The sequence below is a fragment of the Eubalaena glacialis genome, chromosome 9, assembly GCF_028564815.1.
Source record: "Eubalaena glacialis isolate mEubGla1 chromosome 9, mEubGla1.1.hap2.+ XY, whole genome shotgun sequence".
Lineage (NCBI taxonomy): Eukaryota > Metazoa > Chordata > Mammalia > Artiodactyla > Balaenidae > Eubalaena > Eubalaena glacialis.
In genome coordinates this window covers 95,196,160-95,214,755 of record NC_083724.1, presented here as the reverse complement: position 1 = coordinate 95,214,755, position 18,596 = coordinate 95,196,160, and positions in this window count along the sequence as shown.

Sequence of the window (18,596 nt, the reverse complement as noted above, 5' to 3'; positions counted from 1 at the left end):
CAGCATAAGTGTCCGTGGGTACTGGCAGGTCAAAAGAGACCTAGCTACCTCCCTGGCTCTTCCCTGATTCAACTTTTCTGCATAGGGCGCTCTGCGTGTAGCGAACTGCTTAGATGAAAGACTGCCCTAGGTCTCCTAGGTTCCTGTGCCTCTCCCAAAAACCTGAAGTGTTCCACACAAAACTGTGCTGTAGTGGAAGTTGCAGTGCAAGCTGCCTTTCTCCTAGAGATACGGTGACTTCAGGGATGAGGTCCTAGAAGGACTTGTAAGCAGAGAGTTTTTCTCAGTACCGCTCAGACTAGGGCAACGAGGACGACTTCCATGGTATGCTGGCCTTGCTAGAACCGTGTTCATGAATCCATTGGTGAGCTGGGGATATCTAGCTCGCCCAAGGAAGAGTGCAGCGGGTTACCCTTCACTCGGCCTACCCAGGGGCACCCTGATGGGCCTACGGGTCTGAGTGCGGCCCAGCAAGCCCAGGGGAGCCTGGGGGTACTCAGTATCCTTGTACGGAAACGAGTGCTGCCGCGAGGGATCTAGGAGGCCTGAAAAGCTTACTAGCGTTCAACTAAAGCAGAAGAGCGACTAAGGCCTCATGGAAGCTGTTGCACGCCTACCCCGCTGTAAGGCATATCAGGGGCCGCCTTCGAAGCGAGGGCTCACTTTGAGTTTCCCTTTAGCTATAAAACAGGACAGGATGAGCTCTGATTTAGAAACTGAAATACCCTGTCTCGTCGTGAAACCTCTTTTGCCCTCTCACAGCCATGCCTGCCGTGAGTATAAGCCTGACAACCACAGTGTTTTTAAGGGAGCTTCAAGGCGCATAAGAAGAGCTTTCAAGGTGGGAAAACAAGGCCAGTCGCATCAGGCACCATCACCAGATTGACATGCAGCATAAGTGTCTGTGGGTACTGGCAGGTCAAAAGAGACCTAGCTACCTCCCTGGCTCTTCCCTGATTCAACTTTTCTGCATAGGGCGCTCTGCGTGTAGCGAACTGCTTAGATGAAAGACTGCCCTAGGTCTCCTAGGTTCCTGTGCCTCTCCCAAAAACCTGAAGTGTTCCACACAAAACTGTGCTGTAGTGGAAGTTGCAGTGCAAGCTGCCTTTCTCCTAGAGATACGGTGACTTCAGGGATGAGGTCCTAGAAGGACTTGTAAGCAGAGAGTTTTTCTCAGTACCGCTCAGACTAGGGCAACGAGGACGACTTCCATGGTATGCTGGCCTTGCTAGAACCGTGTTCATGAATCCATTGGTGAGCTGGGGATATCTAGCTCGCCCAAGGAAGAGTGCAGAGGGTTACCCTTCACTCGGCCTACCCAGGGGCACCCTGATGGGCCTACGGGTCTGAGTGTGGCCCAGCAAGCCCAGGGGAGCCTGGGGGTACTCAGTATCCTTGTACGGAAACGAGTGCTGCCGCGAGGGATCTAGGAGACCTGAAAAGCTTACTAGCGTTCAACTAAAGCAGAAGAGCGACTAAGGCCTCATGGAAGCTCTTGCACGCCTACCCCGCTGTAAGGCATATCAGGGGCCGCCTTCGAAGCGAGGGCTCACTTTGAGTTTCCCTTTAGCTATAAAACAGGACAGGATGAGCTCTGATTTAGAAACTGAAATACCCTGTCTCGTCGTGAAACCTCTTTTGCCCTCTCACAGCCATGCCTGCCATGAATATAAGCCTGACAACCACAGTGTTTTTAAGGGAGCTTCAAGGCGCAGAAGAAGAGCTTTCAAGGTGGGAAAACAAAGCCAGTCGCATCAGGCACCATCACCAGGTTGACACGCAGCATAAGTGTCCGTGGGTACTGGCATGTCAAAAGAGACCTAGCTACCTCCCTGGCTCTTCCCTGATTCAACTTTTCTGCATAGGGCGCTCTGCGTGTAGCGAACTGCTTAGATGAAAGACTGCCCTAGGTCTCCTAGGGTCCTGTGCCTCTACCAAAAACCTGAAGTGTTCCACACAAAACTGTGCTGTAGTGGAAGTTGCAGTGCAAGCTGCCTTTCTCCTAGAGATACGGTGACTTCAGGGATGAGGTCCTAGAAGGACTTGTAAGCAGAGAGTTTTTCTCAGTACCGCTCAGACTAGGGCAACGAGGACGACTTCCATGGTATGCTGGCCTTGCTAGAACCGTGTTCATGAATCCATTGGTGAGCTGGGGATATCTAGCTCGCCCAAGGAAGAGTGCAGAGGGTTACCCTTCACTCGGCCTACCCAGGGGCACCCTGATGGGCCTACGGGTCTGAGTGTGGCCCAGCAAGCCCAGGGGAGCCTGGGGGTACTCAGTATCCTTGTACGGAAACGAGTGCTGCCGCGAGGGATCTAGGAGGCCTGAAAAGCTTACTAGCGTTCAACTAAAGCAGAAGAGCGACTAAGGCCTCATGGAAGCTGTTGCACGCCTACCCCGCTGTAAGGCATATCAGGGGCCGCCTTCGAAGCGAGGGCTCACTTTGAGTTTCCCTTTAGCTATAAAACAGGACAGGATGAGCTCTGATTTAGAAACTGAAATACCCTGTCTCGTCGTGAAACCTCTTTTGCCCTCTCACAGCCATGCCTGCCGTGAGTATAAGCCTGACAACCACAGTGTTTTTAAGGGAGCTTCAAGGCGCATAAGAAGAGCTTTCAAGGTGGGAAAACAAAGCCAGTCGCATCAGGCACCATCACCAGGTTGTCACGCAGCATAAGTGTCCGTGGGTACTGGCAGGTCAAAAGAGACCTAGCTACCTCCCTGGCTCTTCCCTGATTCAACTTTTCTGCATAGGGCGCTCTGCGTGTAGCGAACTGCTTAGATGAAAGACTGCCCTAGGTCTCCTAGGGTCCTGTGCCTCTCCCAAAAACCTGAAGTGTTCCACACAAAACTGTGCTGTAGTGGAAGTTGCTGTGCAAGCTGCCTTTCTCCTAGAGATACGGTGACTTCAGGGATGAGGTCCTAGAAGGACTTGTAAGCAGAGAGTTTTTCTCAGTACCGCTCAGACTAGGGCAACGAGGACGACTTCCATGGTATGCTGGCCTTGCTAGAACCGTGTTCATGAAGCCGTTGGTGAGCTGGGGATATCTAGCTCGCCCAAGGAAGAGTGCAGCGGGTTACCCTTCACTCGGCCTACCCAGGGGCACCCTGATGGGCCTACGGGTCTGAGTGCGGCCCAGCAAGCGCAGGGGAGCCTGGGGGTACTCAGTATCCTTGTACGGAAACGAGTGCTGCCGCGAGGGATCTAGGAGGCCTGAAAAGCTTACTAGCGTTCAACTAAAGCAGAAGAGCGACTAAGGCCTCATGGAAGCTGTTGCACGCCTACCCCGCTGTAAGGCATATCAGGGGCCGCCTTCGAAGCGAGGGCTCACTTTGAGTTTCCCTTTAGCTATAAAACAGGACAGGATGAGCTCTGATTTAGAAACTGAAATACCCTGTCTCGTCGTGAAACCTCTTTTGCCCTCTCACAGCCATGCCTGCCGTGAGTATAAGCCTGACAACCACAGTGTTTTTAAGGGAGCTTCAAGGCGCATAAGAAGAGCTTTCAAGGTGGGAAAACAAGGCCAGTCGCATCAGGCACCATCACCAGATTGACATGCAGCATAAGTGTCTGTGGGTACTGGCAGGTCAAAAGAGGCCTAGCTACCTCCCTGGCTCTTCCCTGATTCAAATTTTCTGCATAGGGCGCTCTGCGTGTAGCGAACTGCTTAGATGAAAGACTGCCCTAGGTCTCCTAGGGTCCTGTGCCTCTACCAAAAACCTGAAGTGTTCCACACAAAACTGTGCTGTAGTGGAAGTTGCAGTGCAAGCTGCCTTTCTCCTAGAGATACGGTGACTTCAGGGATGAGGTCCTAGAAGGACTTGTAAGCAGAGAGTTTTTCTCAGTACCGCTCAGACTAGGGCAACGAGGACGACTTCCATGGTATGCTGGCCTTGCTAGAACCGTGTTGATGAAGCCGTTGGTGAGCTGGGGATATCTAGCTCGCCCAAGGAAGAGTGCAGCGGGTTACCCTTCACTCGGCCTACCCAGGGGCACCCTGATGGGCCTACGGGTCTGAGTGCGGCCCAGCAAGCCCAGGGGAGCCTGGGGGTACTCAGTATCCTTATACGGAAACGAGTGCTGCCGCGAGGGATCTAGGCGGCCTGAAAAGCTTACTAGCGTTCAACTAAAGCAGGAGAGCGACTAAGGCCTCATGGAAGCTGTTGCACGCCTAACCCACTGTAAGGCATATCAGGGCCCTCCTTCGAAGTTAGGCCTCACTTTGAGTTTCCCTTTAGCTATAGAACAGGACAGGATCAGCTCTGACTCAGAAACTGGAATACCATGTTTCTTCGTGACACCTCTTTTTCCCTCTCACAGCCATGCCTGTTGTGTGTATAAGCCCGACACCAACAGTGTTTTTCACTTAGCTTCAAGGCGCATAAAAGGAGCTTTCATGATGGGAAACAAGGCTAGTCCCATCAGGTCCTGTTTCCAGATTGACACGTAGCGTAAGTATCTGTGGTTTCTAAGAGGACAAAACAGACCTAGCTCCCTACTTGGCTCTTCCCAGAATCAATTTTTCTGCACAGGGTGTTGTACATGTAGCGACGTGCCTAGACAATAGACTGCCCTAGGTCTCCTAAGAGCCCTGTGCATGTCCCCAAAGCCTGAAGTGTTACACAGAAAACTGTGCTTTAGTGGAAGTTGGAATGCAAGCCGTCTTTCTCCTTGAGATACGGTGACTTCAGGTATGAGGTCCTCGAAGGACTTCAAAGCAGAGAGTTTTGCTCAGTACAGCTCAGAATAGGGCGATGAGGCAGACTTCCATGGTATGCTGGACTTGCTAGAACCGTGTTCCTGAGGCTGCTGGTGAGCTGAGGAAATCTAGCTTTCCCAAGAAAGAGTGCAGTTTGTTATGCTTCACTCGGCCTACAGAGGGGCACAGTGAAGGGGCTACGGGTGTGAGTGTGGCCCGGCAAGCCCAGGGGAGCCCTGGGGTACTCAGAGTTCTTGTACGGAAATGGGTACTGGCACGAGTGGGACTGGAGTCCTGAGAAGATTAGTACCTTTAAACTAATGCAGAACTGTGACTAAGGACTCAAGGAAAAGGCTGCACAACTACCCTTCTGGATGGCAAATCAGAGCTGTAGGCCAGGGTAGAGTGCACGTCAAGATTCCCCTTAGCTCTAGTGCAGGGCAGGATATGCTCCTAACCAGAGCCTGGAAGCACCCGCTTTCTTTCGAGATAACTCATGTTCTTCCAGAGCCATGCCTGGAGTGAATACAAGTCCCACAACCACAGTGTTTTTCAGGTAGCTTTAAGGCCGCTTGAATGGAGCTTTCAAGACGGGAAAACAAGGCTTGACTCCTAAGGCCGCCATTTCCAGGTTGACACGCAGAAGAAGCATCTGTGCTTTCTAACAAGTCAAAAGAGACCTAGCTACTCCCTGGGTCTTGGAGAATCCACTTTCCTATGCCGGGTGTTCTGCGTGTAGCGAACTGCCTAAATGAAAGAATTCCCTAGGTGTCCTGGCTCCTGGGCATCTTCCAAAAGCCTGTAGCATTATACCAGAAAGTGTGCTCTAGTTGCACTTGGACCACAAGCCGACTTTCTCCTAGAGGTAGGTTGACTTCAGCTATGAGGTGGTAGAAGGAATTGTAAGCAAAGAGTTTTTCTCAGTACAGCTCGGACTACTGTAAGCAGGCAGACTTGCATGGCATGCTGCACCTCCTAGAATCATGTTCCTGAGGCTATTGGTGAGCTGAGAAAATCTAGGTCCCGCGACGACGTGTGCATCATGCTCTCCTTCACTCGGCACAGACACGGGTACTCCGAAGGGTCTACGTGTCTGAATGTTGATCTTCGACTCAGGAGAGCCTGGGGGTGCTCAGTGCCTTTGTAGGGAAGCGAGTGCTGCCGCGAGGGGTCTAGGAGTCCAGAAAAGCTTACTAGCCTTCAGCTAAAGCAGAAGAGTGACTAAGGCTTCATAGAAGCTGTTGTACGCCTATCCCGCTGCATGGCATATCAGGGCCCTCCTTCGAAGCTAGGGCTCACTTTGAGTTTCCATTTAGCTACATAACAAGGCAGGATGAGCTCTGACTCAGAAACTGAAATACCCTGTCTCTTCGTGTAACCTCTTTTTCCCTCTCACAGCCATGCCTGCCGTGAGTATAAGCCTGACAACCACAGTGTTTTTAAGGGAGCTTCAAGGCGCATAAGAAGAGCTTTCAAGGTGGGAAAACAAATCCAGTCGCATCAGGCACCATCACCAGGTTGACACGCAGCATAAGTGTCCGTGGGTACTGGCAGGTCAAAAGAGACCTAGCTACCTCCCTGGCTCTTCCCTGATTCAACTTTTCTGCATAGGGCGCTCTGCGTGTAGCGAACTGCTTAGATGAAAGACTGCCCTAGGTCTCCTAGGTTCCTGTGCCTCTCCCAAAAACCTGAAGTGTTCCACACAAAACTGTGCTGTAGTGGAAGTTGCAGTGCAAGCTGCCTTTCTCCTAGAGATACGGTGACTTCAGGGATGAGGTCCTAGAAGGACTTGTAAGCAGAGAGTTTTTCTCAGTACCGCTCAGACTAGGGCAACGAGGACGACTTCCATGGTATGCTGGCCTTGCTAGAACCGTGTTCATGAATCCATTGGTGAGCTGGGGATATCTAGCTCGCCCAAGGAAGAGTGCAGCGGGTTACCCTTCACTCGGCCTACCCAGGGGCACCCTGATGGGCCTACGGGTCTGAGTGCGGCCCAGCAAGCCCAGGGGAGCCTGGGGGTACTCAGTATCCTTGTACGGAAACGAGTGCTGCCGCGAGGGATCTAGGAGGCCTGAAAAGCTTACTAGCGTTCAACTAAAGCAGAAGAGCGACTAAGGCCTCATGGAAGCTGTTGCACGCCTACCCCGCTGTAAGGCATATCAGGGGCCGCCTTCGAAGCGAGGGCTCACTTTGAGTTTCCCTTTAGCTATAAAACAGGACAGGATGAGCTCTGATTTAGAAACTGAAATACCCTGTCTCGTCGTGAAACCTCTTTTGCCCTCTCACAGCCATGCCTGCCGTGAGTATAAGCCTGACAACCACAGTGTTTTTAAGGGAGCTTCAAGGCGCATAAGAAGAGCTTTCAAGGTGGGAAAACAAGGCCAGTCGCATCAGGCACCATCACCAGATTGACATGCAGCATAAGTGTCTGTGGGTACTGGCAGGTCAAAAGAGACCTAGCTACCTCCCTGGCTCTTCCCTGATTCAACTTTTCTGCATAGGGCGCTCTGCGTGTAGCGAACTGCTTAGATGAAAGACTGCCCTAGGTCTCCTAGGGTCCTGTGCCTCTCCCAAAAACCTGAAGTGTTCCACACAAAAGTGTGCTGTAGTGGAAGTTGCAGTGCAAGCTGCCTTTCTCCTAGAGATACGGTGACTTCAGGGATGAGGTCCTAGAAGGACTTGTAAGCAGAGAGTTTTTCTCAGTACCGCTCAGACTAGGGCAACGAGGACGACTTCCATGGTATGCTGGCCTTGCTAGAACCGTGTTCATGAATCCATTGGTGAGCTGGGGATATCTAGCTCGCCCAAGGAAGAGTGCAGAGGGTTACCCTTCACTCGGCCTAACCAGGGGCACCCTGATGGGCCTACGGGTCTGAGTGTGGCCCAGCAAGCCCAGGGGAGCCTGGGGGTACTCAGTATCCTTGTACGGAAACGAGTGCTGCCGCGAGGGATCTAGGAGGCCTGAAAAGCTTACTAGCGTTCAACTAAAGCAGAAGAGCGACTAAGGCCTCATGGAAGCTCTTGCACGCCTACCCCGCTGTAAGGCATATCAGGGGCCGCCTTCGAAGCGAGGGCTCACTTTGAGTTTCCCTTTAGCTATAAAACAGGACAGGAAGAGCTCTGATTTAGAAACTGAAATACCCTGTCTCGTCGTGAAACCTCTTTTGCCCTCTCACAGCCATGCCTGCCATGAATATAAGCCTGACAACCACAGTGTTTTTAAGGGAGCTTCAAGGCGCATAAGAAGAGCTTTCAAGGTGGGAAAACAAATCCAGTCGCATCAGGCACCATCACCAGGTTGACACGCAGCATAAGTGTCCGTGGGTACTGGCAGGTCAAAAGAGACCTAGCTACCTCCCTGGCTCTTCCCTGATTCAACTTTTCTGCATAGGGCGCTCTGCGTGTAGCGAACTGCTTAGATGAAAGACTGCCCTAGGTCTCCTAGGTTCCTGTGCCTCTCCCAAAAACCTGAAGTGTTCCACACAAAACTGTGCTGTAGTGGAAGTTGCAGTGCAAGCTGCCTTTCTCCTAGAGATACGGTGACTTCAGGGATGAGGTCCTAGAAGGACTTGTAAGCAGAGAGTTTTTCTCAGTACCGCTCAGACTAGGGCAACGAGGACGACTTCCATGGTATGCTGGCCTTGCTAGAACCGTGTTCATGAATCCATTGGTGAGCTGGGGATATCTAGCTCGCCCAAGGAAGAGTGCAGCGGGTTACCCTTCACTCGGCCTACCCAGGGGCACCCTGATGGGCCTACGGGTCTGAGTGCGGCCCAGCAAGCCCAGGGGAGCCTGGGGGTACTCAGTATCCTTGTACGGAAACGAGTGCTGCCGCGAGGGATCTAGGAGGCCTGAAAAGCTTACTAGCGTTCAACTAAAGCAGAAGAGCGACTAAGGCCTCATGGAAGCTGTTGCACGCCTACCCCGCTGTAAGGCATATCAGGGGCCGCCTTCGAAGCGAGGGCTCACTTTGAGTTTCCCTTTAGCTATAAAACAGGACAGGATGAGCTCTGATTTAGAAACTGAAATACCCTGTCTCGTCGTGAAACCTCTTTTGCCCTCTCACAGCCATGCCTGCCGTGAGTATAAGCCTGACAACCACAGTGTTTTTAAGGGAGCTTCAAGGCGCATAAGAAGAGCTTTCAAGGTGGGAAAACAAGGCCAGTCGCATCAGGCACCATCACCAGATTGACATGCAGCATAAGTGTCTGTGGGTACTGGCAGGTCAAAAGAGACCTAGCTACCTCCCTGGCTCTTCCCTGATTCAACTTTTCTGCATAGGGCGCTCTGCGTGTAGCGAACTGCTTAGATGAAAGACTGCCCTAGGTCTCCTAGGGTCCTGTGCCTCTCCCAAAAACCTGAAGTGTTCCACACAAAACTGTGCTGTAGTGGAAGTTGCAGTGCAAGCTGCCTTTCTCCTAGAGATACGGTGACTTCAGGGATGAGGTCCTAGAAGGACTTGTAAGCAGAGAGTTTTTCTCAGTACCGCTCAGACTAGGGCAACGAGGACGACTTCCATGGTATGCTGGCCTTGCTAGAACCGTGTTCATGAATCCATTGGTGAGCTGGGGATATCTAGCTCGCCCAAGGAAGAGTGCAGAGGGTTACCCTTCACTCGGCCTACCCAGGGGCACCCTGATGGGCCTACGGGTCTGAGTGTGGCCCAGCAAGCCCAGGGGAGCCTGGGGGTACTCAGTATCCTTGTACGGAAACGAGTGCTGCCGCGAGGGATCTAGGAGGCCTGAAAAGCTTACTAGCGTTCAACTAAAGCAGAAGAGCGACTAAGGCCTCATGGAAGCTCTTGCACGCCTACCCCGCTGTAAGGCATATCAGGGGCCGCCTTCGAAGCGAGGGCTCACTTTGAGTTTCCCTTTAGCTATAAAACAGGACAGGAAGAGCTCTGATTTAGAAACTGAAATACCCTGTCTCGTCGTGAAACCTCTTTTGCCCTCTCACAGCCATGCCTGCCATGAATATAAGCCTGACAACCACAGTGTTTTTAAGGGAGCTTCAAGGCGCAGAAGAAGAGCTTTCAAGGTGGGAAAACAAAGCCAGTCGCATCAGGCACCATCACCAGGTTGACACGCAGCATAAGTGTCCGTGGGTACTGGCAGGTCAAAAGAGACCTAGCTACCTCCCTGGCTCTTCCCTGATTCAACTTTTCTGCATAGGGCGCTCTGCGTGTAGCGAACTGCTTAGATGAAAGACTGCCCTAGGTCTCCTAGGGTCCTGTGCCTCTACCAAAAACCTGAAATGTTCCACACAAAACTGTGCTGTAGTGGAAGTTGCAGTGCAAGCTGCCTTTCTCCTAGAGATACGGTGACTTCAGGGATGAGGTCCTAGAAGGACTTGTAAGCAGAGAGTTTTTCTCAGTACCGCTCAGACTAGGGCAACGAGGACGACTTCCATGGTATGCTGGCCTTGCTAGAACCGTGTTCATGAAGCCGTTGGTGAGCTGGGGATATCTAGCTCGCCCAAGGAAGAGTGCAGCGGGTTACCCTTCACTCGGCCTACCCAGGGGCACCCTGATGGGCCTACGGGTCTGAGTGCGGCCCAGCAAGCGCAGGGGAGCCTGGGGGTACTCAGTATCCTTGTACGGAAACGAGTGCTGCCGCGAGGGATCTAGGAGGCCTGAAAAGCTTACTAGCGTTCAACTAAAGCAGAAGAGCGACTAAGGCCTCATGGAAGCTGTTGCACGCCTACCCTGCTGTAAGGCATATCAGGGGCCGCCTTCGAAGCGAGGGCTCACTTTGAGTTTCCCTTTAGCTATAAAACAGGACAGGATGAGCTCTGATTTAGAAACTGAAATACCCTGTCTCGTCGTGAAACCTCTTTTGCCCTCTCACAGCCATGCCTGCCGTGAGTATAAGCCTGACAACCACAGTGTTTTTAAGGGAGCTTCAAGGCGCATAAGAAGAGCTTTCAAGGTGGGAAAACAAGGCCAGTCGCATCAGGCACCATCACCAGATTGACATGCAGCATAAGTGTCTGTGGGTACTGGCAGGTCAAAAGAGACCTAGCTACCTCCCTGGCTCTTCCCTGATTCAAATTTTCTGCATAGGGCGCTCTGTGTGTAGCGAACTGCTTAGATGAAAGACTGCCTTAGGTCTCCTAGGGTCCTGTGCCTCTACCAAAAACCTGAAGTGTTCCACACAAAACTGTGCTGTAGTGGAAGTTGCAGTGCAAGCTGCCTTTCTCCTAGAGATACGGTGACTTCAGGGATGAGGTCCTAGAAGGACTTGTAAGCAGAGAGTTTTTCTCAGTACCGCTCAGACTAGGGCAACGAGGACGACTTCCATGGTATGCTGGCCTTGCTAGAACCGTGTTCATGAAGCCGTTGGTGAGCTGGGGATATCTAGCTCGCCCAAGGAAGAGTGCAGCGGGTTACCCTTCACTCGGCCTACCCAGGGGCACCCTGATGGGCCTACGGGTCTGAGTGCGGCCCAGCAAGCCCAGGGGAGCCTGGGGGTACTCAGTATCCTTATACGGAAACGAGTGCTGCCGCGAGGGATCTAGGCGGCCTGAAAAGCTTACTAGCGTTCAACTAATGCAGGAGAGCGACTAAGGCCTCATGGAAGCTGTTGCACGCCTAACCCACTGTAAGGCATATCAGGGCCCTCCTTCGAAGTTAGGCCTCACTTTGAGTTTCCCTTTAGCTATAGAACAGGACAGGATCAGCTCTGACTCAGAAACTGGAATACCATGTTTCTTCGTGACACCTCTTTTTCCCTCTCACAGCCATGCCTGTTGTGTGTATAAGCCCGACACCAACAGTGTTTTTCACTTAGCTTCAAGGCGCATAAAAGGAGCTTTCATGATGGGAAACAAGGCTAGTCCCATCAGGTCCTGTTTCCAGATTGACACGTAGCGTAAGTATCTGTGGTTTCTAAGAGGACAAAACAGACCTAGCTCCCTACTTGGCTCTTCCCAGAATCAATTTTTCTGCACAGGGTGTTGTACATGTAGCGACGTGCCTAGACAATAGACTGCCCTAGGTCTCCTAAGAGCCCTGTGCATGTCCCCAAAGCCTGAAGTGTTACACAGAAAACTGTGCTTTAGTGGAAGTTGGAATGCAAGCCGTCTTTCTCCTTGAGATACGGTGACTTCAGGTATGAGGTCCTCGAAGGACTTCAAAGCAGAGAGTTTTGCTCAGTACAGCTCAGAATAGGGCGATGAGGCAGACTTCCATGGTATGCTGGACTTGCTAGAACCGTGTTCCTGAGGCTGCTGGTGAGCTGAGGAAATCTAGCTTTCCCAAGAAAGAGTGCAGTTTGTTATGCTTCACTCGGCCTACAGAGGGGCACAGTGAAGGGGCTACGGGTGTGAGTGTGGCCCGGCAAGCCCAGGGGAGCCCTGGGGTACTCAGAGTTCTTGTACGGAAATGGGTACTGGCACGAGTGGGACTGGAGTCCTGAGAAGATTAGTACCTTTAAACTAATGCAGAACTGTGACTAAGGACTCAAGGAAAAGGCTGCACAACTACCCTTCTGGATGGCAAATCAGAGCTGTAGGCCAGGGTAGAGTGCACGTCAAGATTCCCCTTAGCTCTAGTGCAGGGCAGGATATGCTCCTAACCAGAGCCTGGAAGCACCCGCTTTCTTTCGAGATAACTCATGTTCTTCCAGAGCCATGCCTGGAGTGAATACAAGTCCCACAACCACAGTGTTTCTCAGGTAGCTTTAAGGCCGCTTGAATGGAGCTTTCAAGACGGGAAAACAAGGCTTGACTCCTAAGGCCGCCATTTCCAGGTTGACACGCAGAAGAAGCATCTGTGCTTTCTAACAAGTCAAAAGAGACCTAGCTACTCCCTGGGTCTTGGAGAATCCACTTTCCTATGCCGGGTGTTCTGCGTGTAGCGAACTGCCTAAATGAAAGAATTCCCTAGGTGTCCTGGCTCCTGGGCATCTTCCAAAAGCCTGTAGCATTATACCAGAAAGTGTGCTCTAGTTGCACTTGGACCACAAGCCGACTTTCTCCTAGAGGTAGGTTGACTTCAGCTATGAGGTGGTAGAAGGAATTGTAAGCAAAGAGTTTTTCTCAGTACAGCTCGGACTACTGTAAGCAGGCAGACTTGCATGGCATGCTGCACCTCCTAGAATCATGTTCCTGAGGCTATTGGTGAGCTGAGAAAATCTAGGTCCCGCGACGACGTGTGCATCATGCTCTCCTTCACTCGGCACAGACACGGGTACTCCGAAGGGTCTACGTGTCTGAATGTTGATCTTCGACTCAGGAGAGCCTGGGGGTGCTCAGTGCCTTTGTAGGGAAGCGAGTGCTGCCGCGAGGGGTCTAGGAGTCCAGAAAAGCTTACTAGCGTTCAGCTAAAGCAGAAGAGTGACTAAGGCTTCATAGAAGCTGTTGTACGCCTATCCCGCTGCATGGCATATCAGGGCCCTCCTTCGAAGCTAGGGCTCACTTTGAGTTTCCATTTAGCTACATAACAAGGCAGGATGAGCTCTGACTCAGAAACTGAAATACCCTGTCTCTTCGTGTAACCTCTTTTTCCCTCTCACAGCCATGCCTGCCGTGAGTATAAGCCTGACAACCACAGTGTTTTTAAGGGAGCTTCAAGGCGCATAAGAAGAGCTTTCAAGGTGGGAAAACAAGGCCAGTCGCATCAGGCACCATCACCAGATTGACATGCAGCATAAGTGTCTGTGGGTACTGGCAGGTCAAAAGAGGCCTAGCTACCTCCCTGGCTCTTCCCTGATTCAAATTTTCTGCATAGGGCGCTCTGCGTGTAGCGAACTGCTTAGATGAAAGACTGCCCTAGGTCTCCTAGGGTCCTGTGCCTCTACCAAAAACCTGAAGTGTTCCACACAAAACTGTGCTGTAGTGGAAGTTGCAGTGCAAGCTGCCTTTCTCCTAGAGATACGGTGACTTCAGGGATGAGGTCCTAGAAGGACTTGTAAGCAGAGAGTTTTTCTCAGTACCGCTCAGACTAGGGCAACGAGGACGACTTCCATGGTATGCTGGCCTTGCTAGAACCGTGTTGATGAAGCCGTTGGTGAGCTGGGGATATCTAGCTCGCCCAAGGAAGAGTGCAGCGGGTTACCCTTCACTCGGCCTACCCAGGGGCACCCTGATGGGCCTACGGGTCTGAGTGCGGCCCAGCAAGCCCAGGGGAGCCTGGGGGTACTCAGTATCCTTGTACGGAAACGAGTGCTGCCGCGAGGGATCTAGGCGGCCTGAAAAGCTTACTAGCGTTCAACTAAAGCAGGAGAGCGACTAAGGCCTCATGGAAGCTGTTGCACGCCTAACTCGCTGTAAGGCATATCAGGACCCTCCTTCGAAGTTAGGCCTCACTTTGAGTTTCCCTTTAGCTATAGAACAGGACAGGATCAGCTCTGACTCAGAAACTGGAATACCATGTTTCTTCGTGACACCTCTTTTTCCCTCTCACAGCCATGCCTGTTGTGTGTATAAGCCCGACACCAACAGTGTTTTTCACTTAGCTTCAAGGCGCATAAAAGGAGCTTTCATGATGGGAAACAAGGCTAGTCCCATCAGGTCCTGTTTCCAGATTGACACGTAGCGTAAGTATCTGTGGTTTCTAAGAGGACAAAACAGACCTAGCTCCCTACTTGGCTCTTCCCAGAATCAAGTTTTCTGCACAGGGTGTTGTACATGTAGCGACGTGCCTAGACAATAGACTGCCCTAGGTCTCCTAAGAGCCCTGTGCATGTCCCCAAAGCCTGAAGTGTTACACAGAAAACTGTGCTTTAGTGGAAGTTGGAATGCAAGCCGTCTTTCTCCTTGAGATACGGTGACTTCAGGTATGAGGTCCTCGAAGGACTTCAAAGCAGAGAGTTTTGCTCAGTACACAGCTCAGAATAGGGCGATGAGGCAGACTTCCATGGTATGCTGGACTTGCTAGAACCGTGTTCCTGAGGCTGCTGGTGAGCTGAGGAAATCTAGCTTTCCCAAGAAAGAGTGCAGTTTGTTATGCTTCACTCGGCCTACAGAGGGGCACAGTGAAGGGCCTACGGGTGTGAGCGTGGCCCGGCAAGCCCAGGGGAGCCCTGGGGTACTCAGAGTTCTTGTACGGAAACGGGTACTGGCACGAGTGGGACTGGAGTCCTGAGAAGATTAGTACCTTTAAACTAATGCAGAACTGTGACTAAGGACTCAAGGAAAAGGCTGCACAACTACCCTTCTGGATGGCAAATCAGAGCTGTAGGCCAGGGTAGAGTGCACGTCAAGATTCCCCTTAGCTCTAGTGCAGGGCAGGATATGCTCCTAACCAGAGCCTGGAAGCACCCGCTTTCTTTCGAGATAACTCATGTTCTTCCAGAGCCATGCCTGGAGTGAATACAAGTCCCACAACCACAGTGTTTTTCAGGTAGCTTTAAGGCCGCTCGAATGGAGCTTTCAAGACGGGAAAACAAGGCTTGACTCCTAAGGCCGCCATTTCCAGGTTGACACGCAGAAGAAGCATCTGTGCTTTCTAACAAGTCAAAAGAGACCTAGCTACTCCCTGGGTCTTGGAGAATCCACTTTCCTATGCCGGGTGTTCTGCGTGTAGCGAACTGCCTAAATGAAAGAATTCCCTAGGTGTCCTGGCTCCTGGGCATCTTCCAAAAGCCTGTAGCATTATACCAGAAAGTGTGCTCTAGTTGCACTTGGACCACAAGCCGACTTTCTCCTAGAGGTAGGTTGACTTCAGCTATGAGGTGGTAGAAGGAATTGTAAGCAAAGAGTTTTTCTCAGTACAGCTCGGACTACTGTAAGCAGGCAGACTTGCATGGCATGCTGCACCTCCTAGAATCATGTTCCTGAGGCTATTGGTGAGCTGAGAAAATCTAGGTCCCGCGACGAAGTGTGCATCATGCTCTCCTTCACTCGGCACAGACACGGGTACTCCGAAGGGTCTACGTGTCTGAATGTTGATCTTCGACTCAGGAGAGCCTGGGGGTGCTCAGTGCCTTTGTAGGGAAGCGAGTGCTGCCGCGAGGGGTCTAGGAGTCCAGAAAAGCTTACTAGCGTTCAGCTAAAGCAGAAGAGTGACTAAGGCTTCATAGAAGCTGTTGTACGCCTATCCCGCTGCATGGCATATCAGGGCCCTCCTTCGAAGCTAGGGCTCACTTTGAGTTTCCATTTAGCTACATAACAAGGCAGGATGAGCTCTGACTCAGAAACTGAAATACCCTGTCTCTTCGTGTAACCTCTTTTTCCCTCTCACAGCCATGCCTGCCGTGAGTATAAGCCTGACAACCACAGTGTTTTTAAGGGAGCTTCAAGGCGCAGAAGAAGAGCTTTCAAGGTGGGAAAACAAGGCCAGTCGCATCAGGCACCATCACCAGATTGACATGCAGCATAAGTGTCTGTGGGTACTGGCAGGTCAAAAGAGGCCTAGCTACCTCCCTGGCTCTTCCCTGATTCAACTTTTCTGCATAGGGCGCTCTGCGTGTAGCGAACTGCTTCGATGAAAGACTGCCCTAGGTCTCCTAGGGTCCTGTGCCTCTACCAAAAACCTGAAGTGTTCCACACAAAACTGTGCTGTAGTGGAAGTTGCAGTGCAAGCTGCCTTTCTCCTAGAGATACGGTGACTTCAGGGATGAGGTCCTAGAAGGACTTGTAAGCAGAGAGTTTTTCTCAGTACCGCTCAGACTAGGGCAACGAGGACGACTTCCATGGTATGCTGGCCTTGCTAGAACCGTGTTCATGAATCCATTGGTGAGCTGGGGATATCTAGCTCGCCCAAGGAAGAGTGCAGAGGGTTACCCTTCACTCGGCCTACCCAGGGGCACCCTGATGGGCCTACGGGTCTGAGTGTGGCCCAGCAAGCCCAGGGGAGCCTGGGGGTACTCAGTATCCTTGTACGGAAACGAGTGCTGCCGCGAGGGATCTAGGAGGCCTGAAAAGCTTACTAGCGTTCAACTAAAGCAGAAGAGCGACTAAGGCCTCATGGAAGCTGTTGCACGCCTACCCCGCTGTAAGGCATATCAGGGGCCGCCTTCGAAGCGAGGGCTCACTTTGAGTTTCCCTTTAGCTATAAAACAGGACAGGATGAGCTCTGATTTAGAAACTGAAATACCCTGTCTCGTCGTGAAACCTCTTTTGCCCTCTCACAGCCATGCCTGCCGTGAGTATAAGCCTGACAACCACAGTGTTTTTAAGGGAGCTTCAAGGCGCATAAGAAGAGCTTTCAAGGTGGGAAAACAAATCCAGTCGCATCAGGCACCATCACCAGGTTGACACGCAGCATAAGTGTCCGTGGGTACTGGCAGGTCAAAAGAGACCTAGCTACCTCCCTGGCTCTTCCCTGATTCAACTTTTCTGCATAGGGCGCTCTGCGTGTAGCGAACTGCTTAGATGAAAGACTGACCTAGGTCTCCTAGGTTCCTGTGCCTCTCCCAAAAACCTGAAGTGTTCCACACAAAACTGTGCTGTAGTGGAAGTTGCAGTGCAAGCTGCCTTTCTCCTAGAGATACGGTGACTTCAGGGATGAGGTCCTAGAAGGACTTGTAAGCAGAGAGTTTTTCTCAGTACCGCTCAGACTAGGGCAACGAGGACGACTTCCATGGTATGCTGGCCTTGCTAGAACCGTGTTCATGAATCCATTGGTGAGCTGGGGATATCAAGCTCGCCCAAGGAAGAGTGCAGCGGGTTACCCTTCACTCGGCCTACCCAGGGGCACCCTGATGGGCCTACGGGTCTGAGTGCGGCCCAGCAAGCCCAGGGGAGCCTGGGGGTACTCAGTATCCTTGTACGGAAACGAGTGCTGCCGCGAGGGATCTAGGAGGCCTGAAAAGCTTACTAGCGTTCAACTAAAGCAGAAGAGCGACTAAGGCCTCATGGAAGCTGTTGCACGCCTACCCCGCTGTAAGGCATATCAGGGGCCGCCTTCGAAGCGAGGGCTCACTTTGAGTTTCCCTTTAGCTATAAAACAGGACAGGATGAGCTCTGATTTAGAAACTGAAATACCCTGTCTCGTCGTGAAACCTCTTTTGCCCTCTCACAGCCATGCCTGCCGTGAGTATAAGCCTGACAACCACAGTGTTTTTAAGGGAGCTTCAAGGCGCATAAGAAGAGCTTTCAAGGTGGGAAAACAAGGCCAGTCGCATCAGGCACCATCACCAGATTGACATGCAGCATAAGTGTCTGTGGGTACTGGCAGGTCAAAAGAGACCTAGCTACCTCCCTGGCTCTTCCCTGATTCAACTTTTCTGCATAGGGCGCTTTGCGTGTAGCGAACTGCTTAGATGAAAGACTGCCCTAGGTCTCCTAGGGTCCTGTGCCTCTCCCAAAAACCTGAAGTGTTCCACACAAAACTGTGCTGTAGTGGAAATTGCAGTGCAAGCTGCCTTTCTCCTAGAGATACGGTGACTTCAGGGATGAGGTCCTAGAAGGACTTGTAAGCAGAGAGTTTTTCTCAGTACCGCTCAGACTAGGGCAACGAGGACGACTTCCATGGTATGCTGGCCTTGCTAGAACCGTGTTCATGAATCCATTGGTGAGCTGGGGATATCTAGCTCGCCCAAGGAAGAGTGCAGAGGGTTACCCTTCACTCGGCCTACCCAGGGGCACCCTGATGGGCCTACGGGTCTGAGTGTGGCCCAGCAAGCCCAGGGGAGCCTGGGGGTACTCAGTATCCTTGTACGGAAACGAGTGCTGCCGCGAGGGATCTAGGAGGCCTGAAAAGCTTACTAGCGTTCAACTAAAGCAGAAGAGCGACTAAGGCCTCATGGAAGCTGTTGCACGCCTACCCCGCTGTAAGGCATATCAGGGGCCGCCTTCGAAGCGAGGGCTCACTTTGAGTTTCCCTTTAGCTATAAAACAGGACAGGATGAGCTCTGATTTAGAAACTGAAATACCCTGTCTCGTCGTGAAACCTCTTTTGCCCTCTCACAGCCATGCCTGCCGTGAGTATAAGCCTGACAACCACAGTGTTT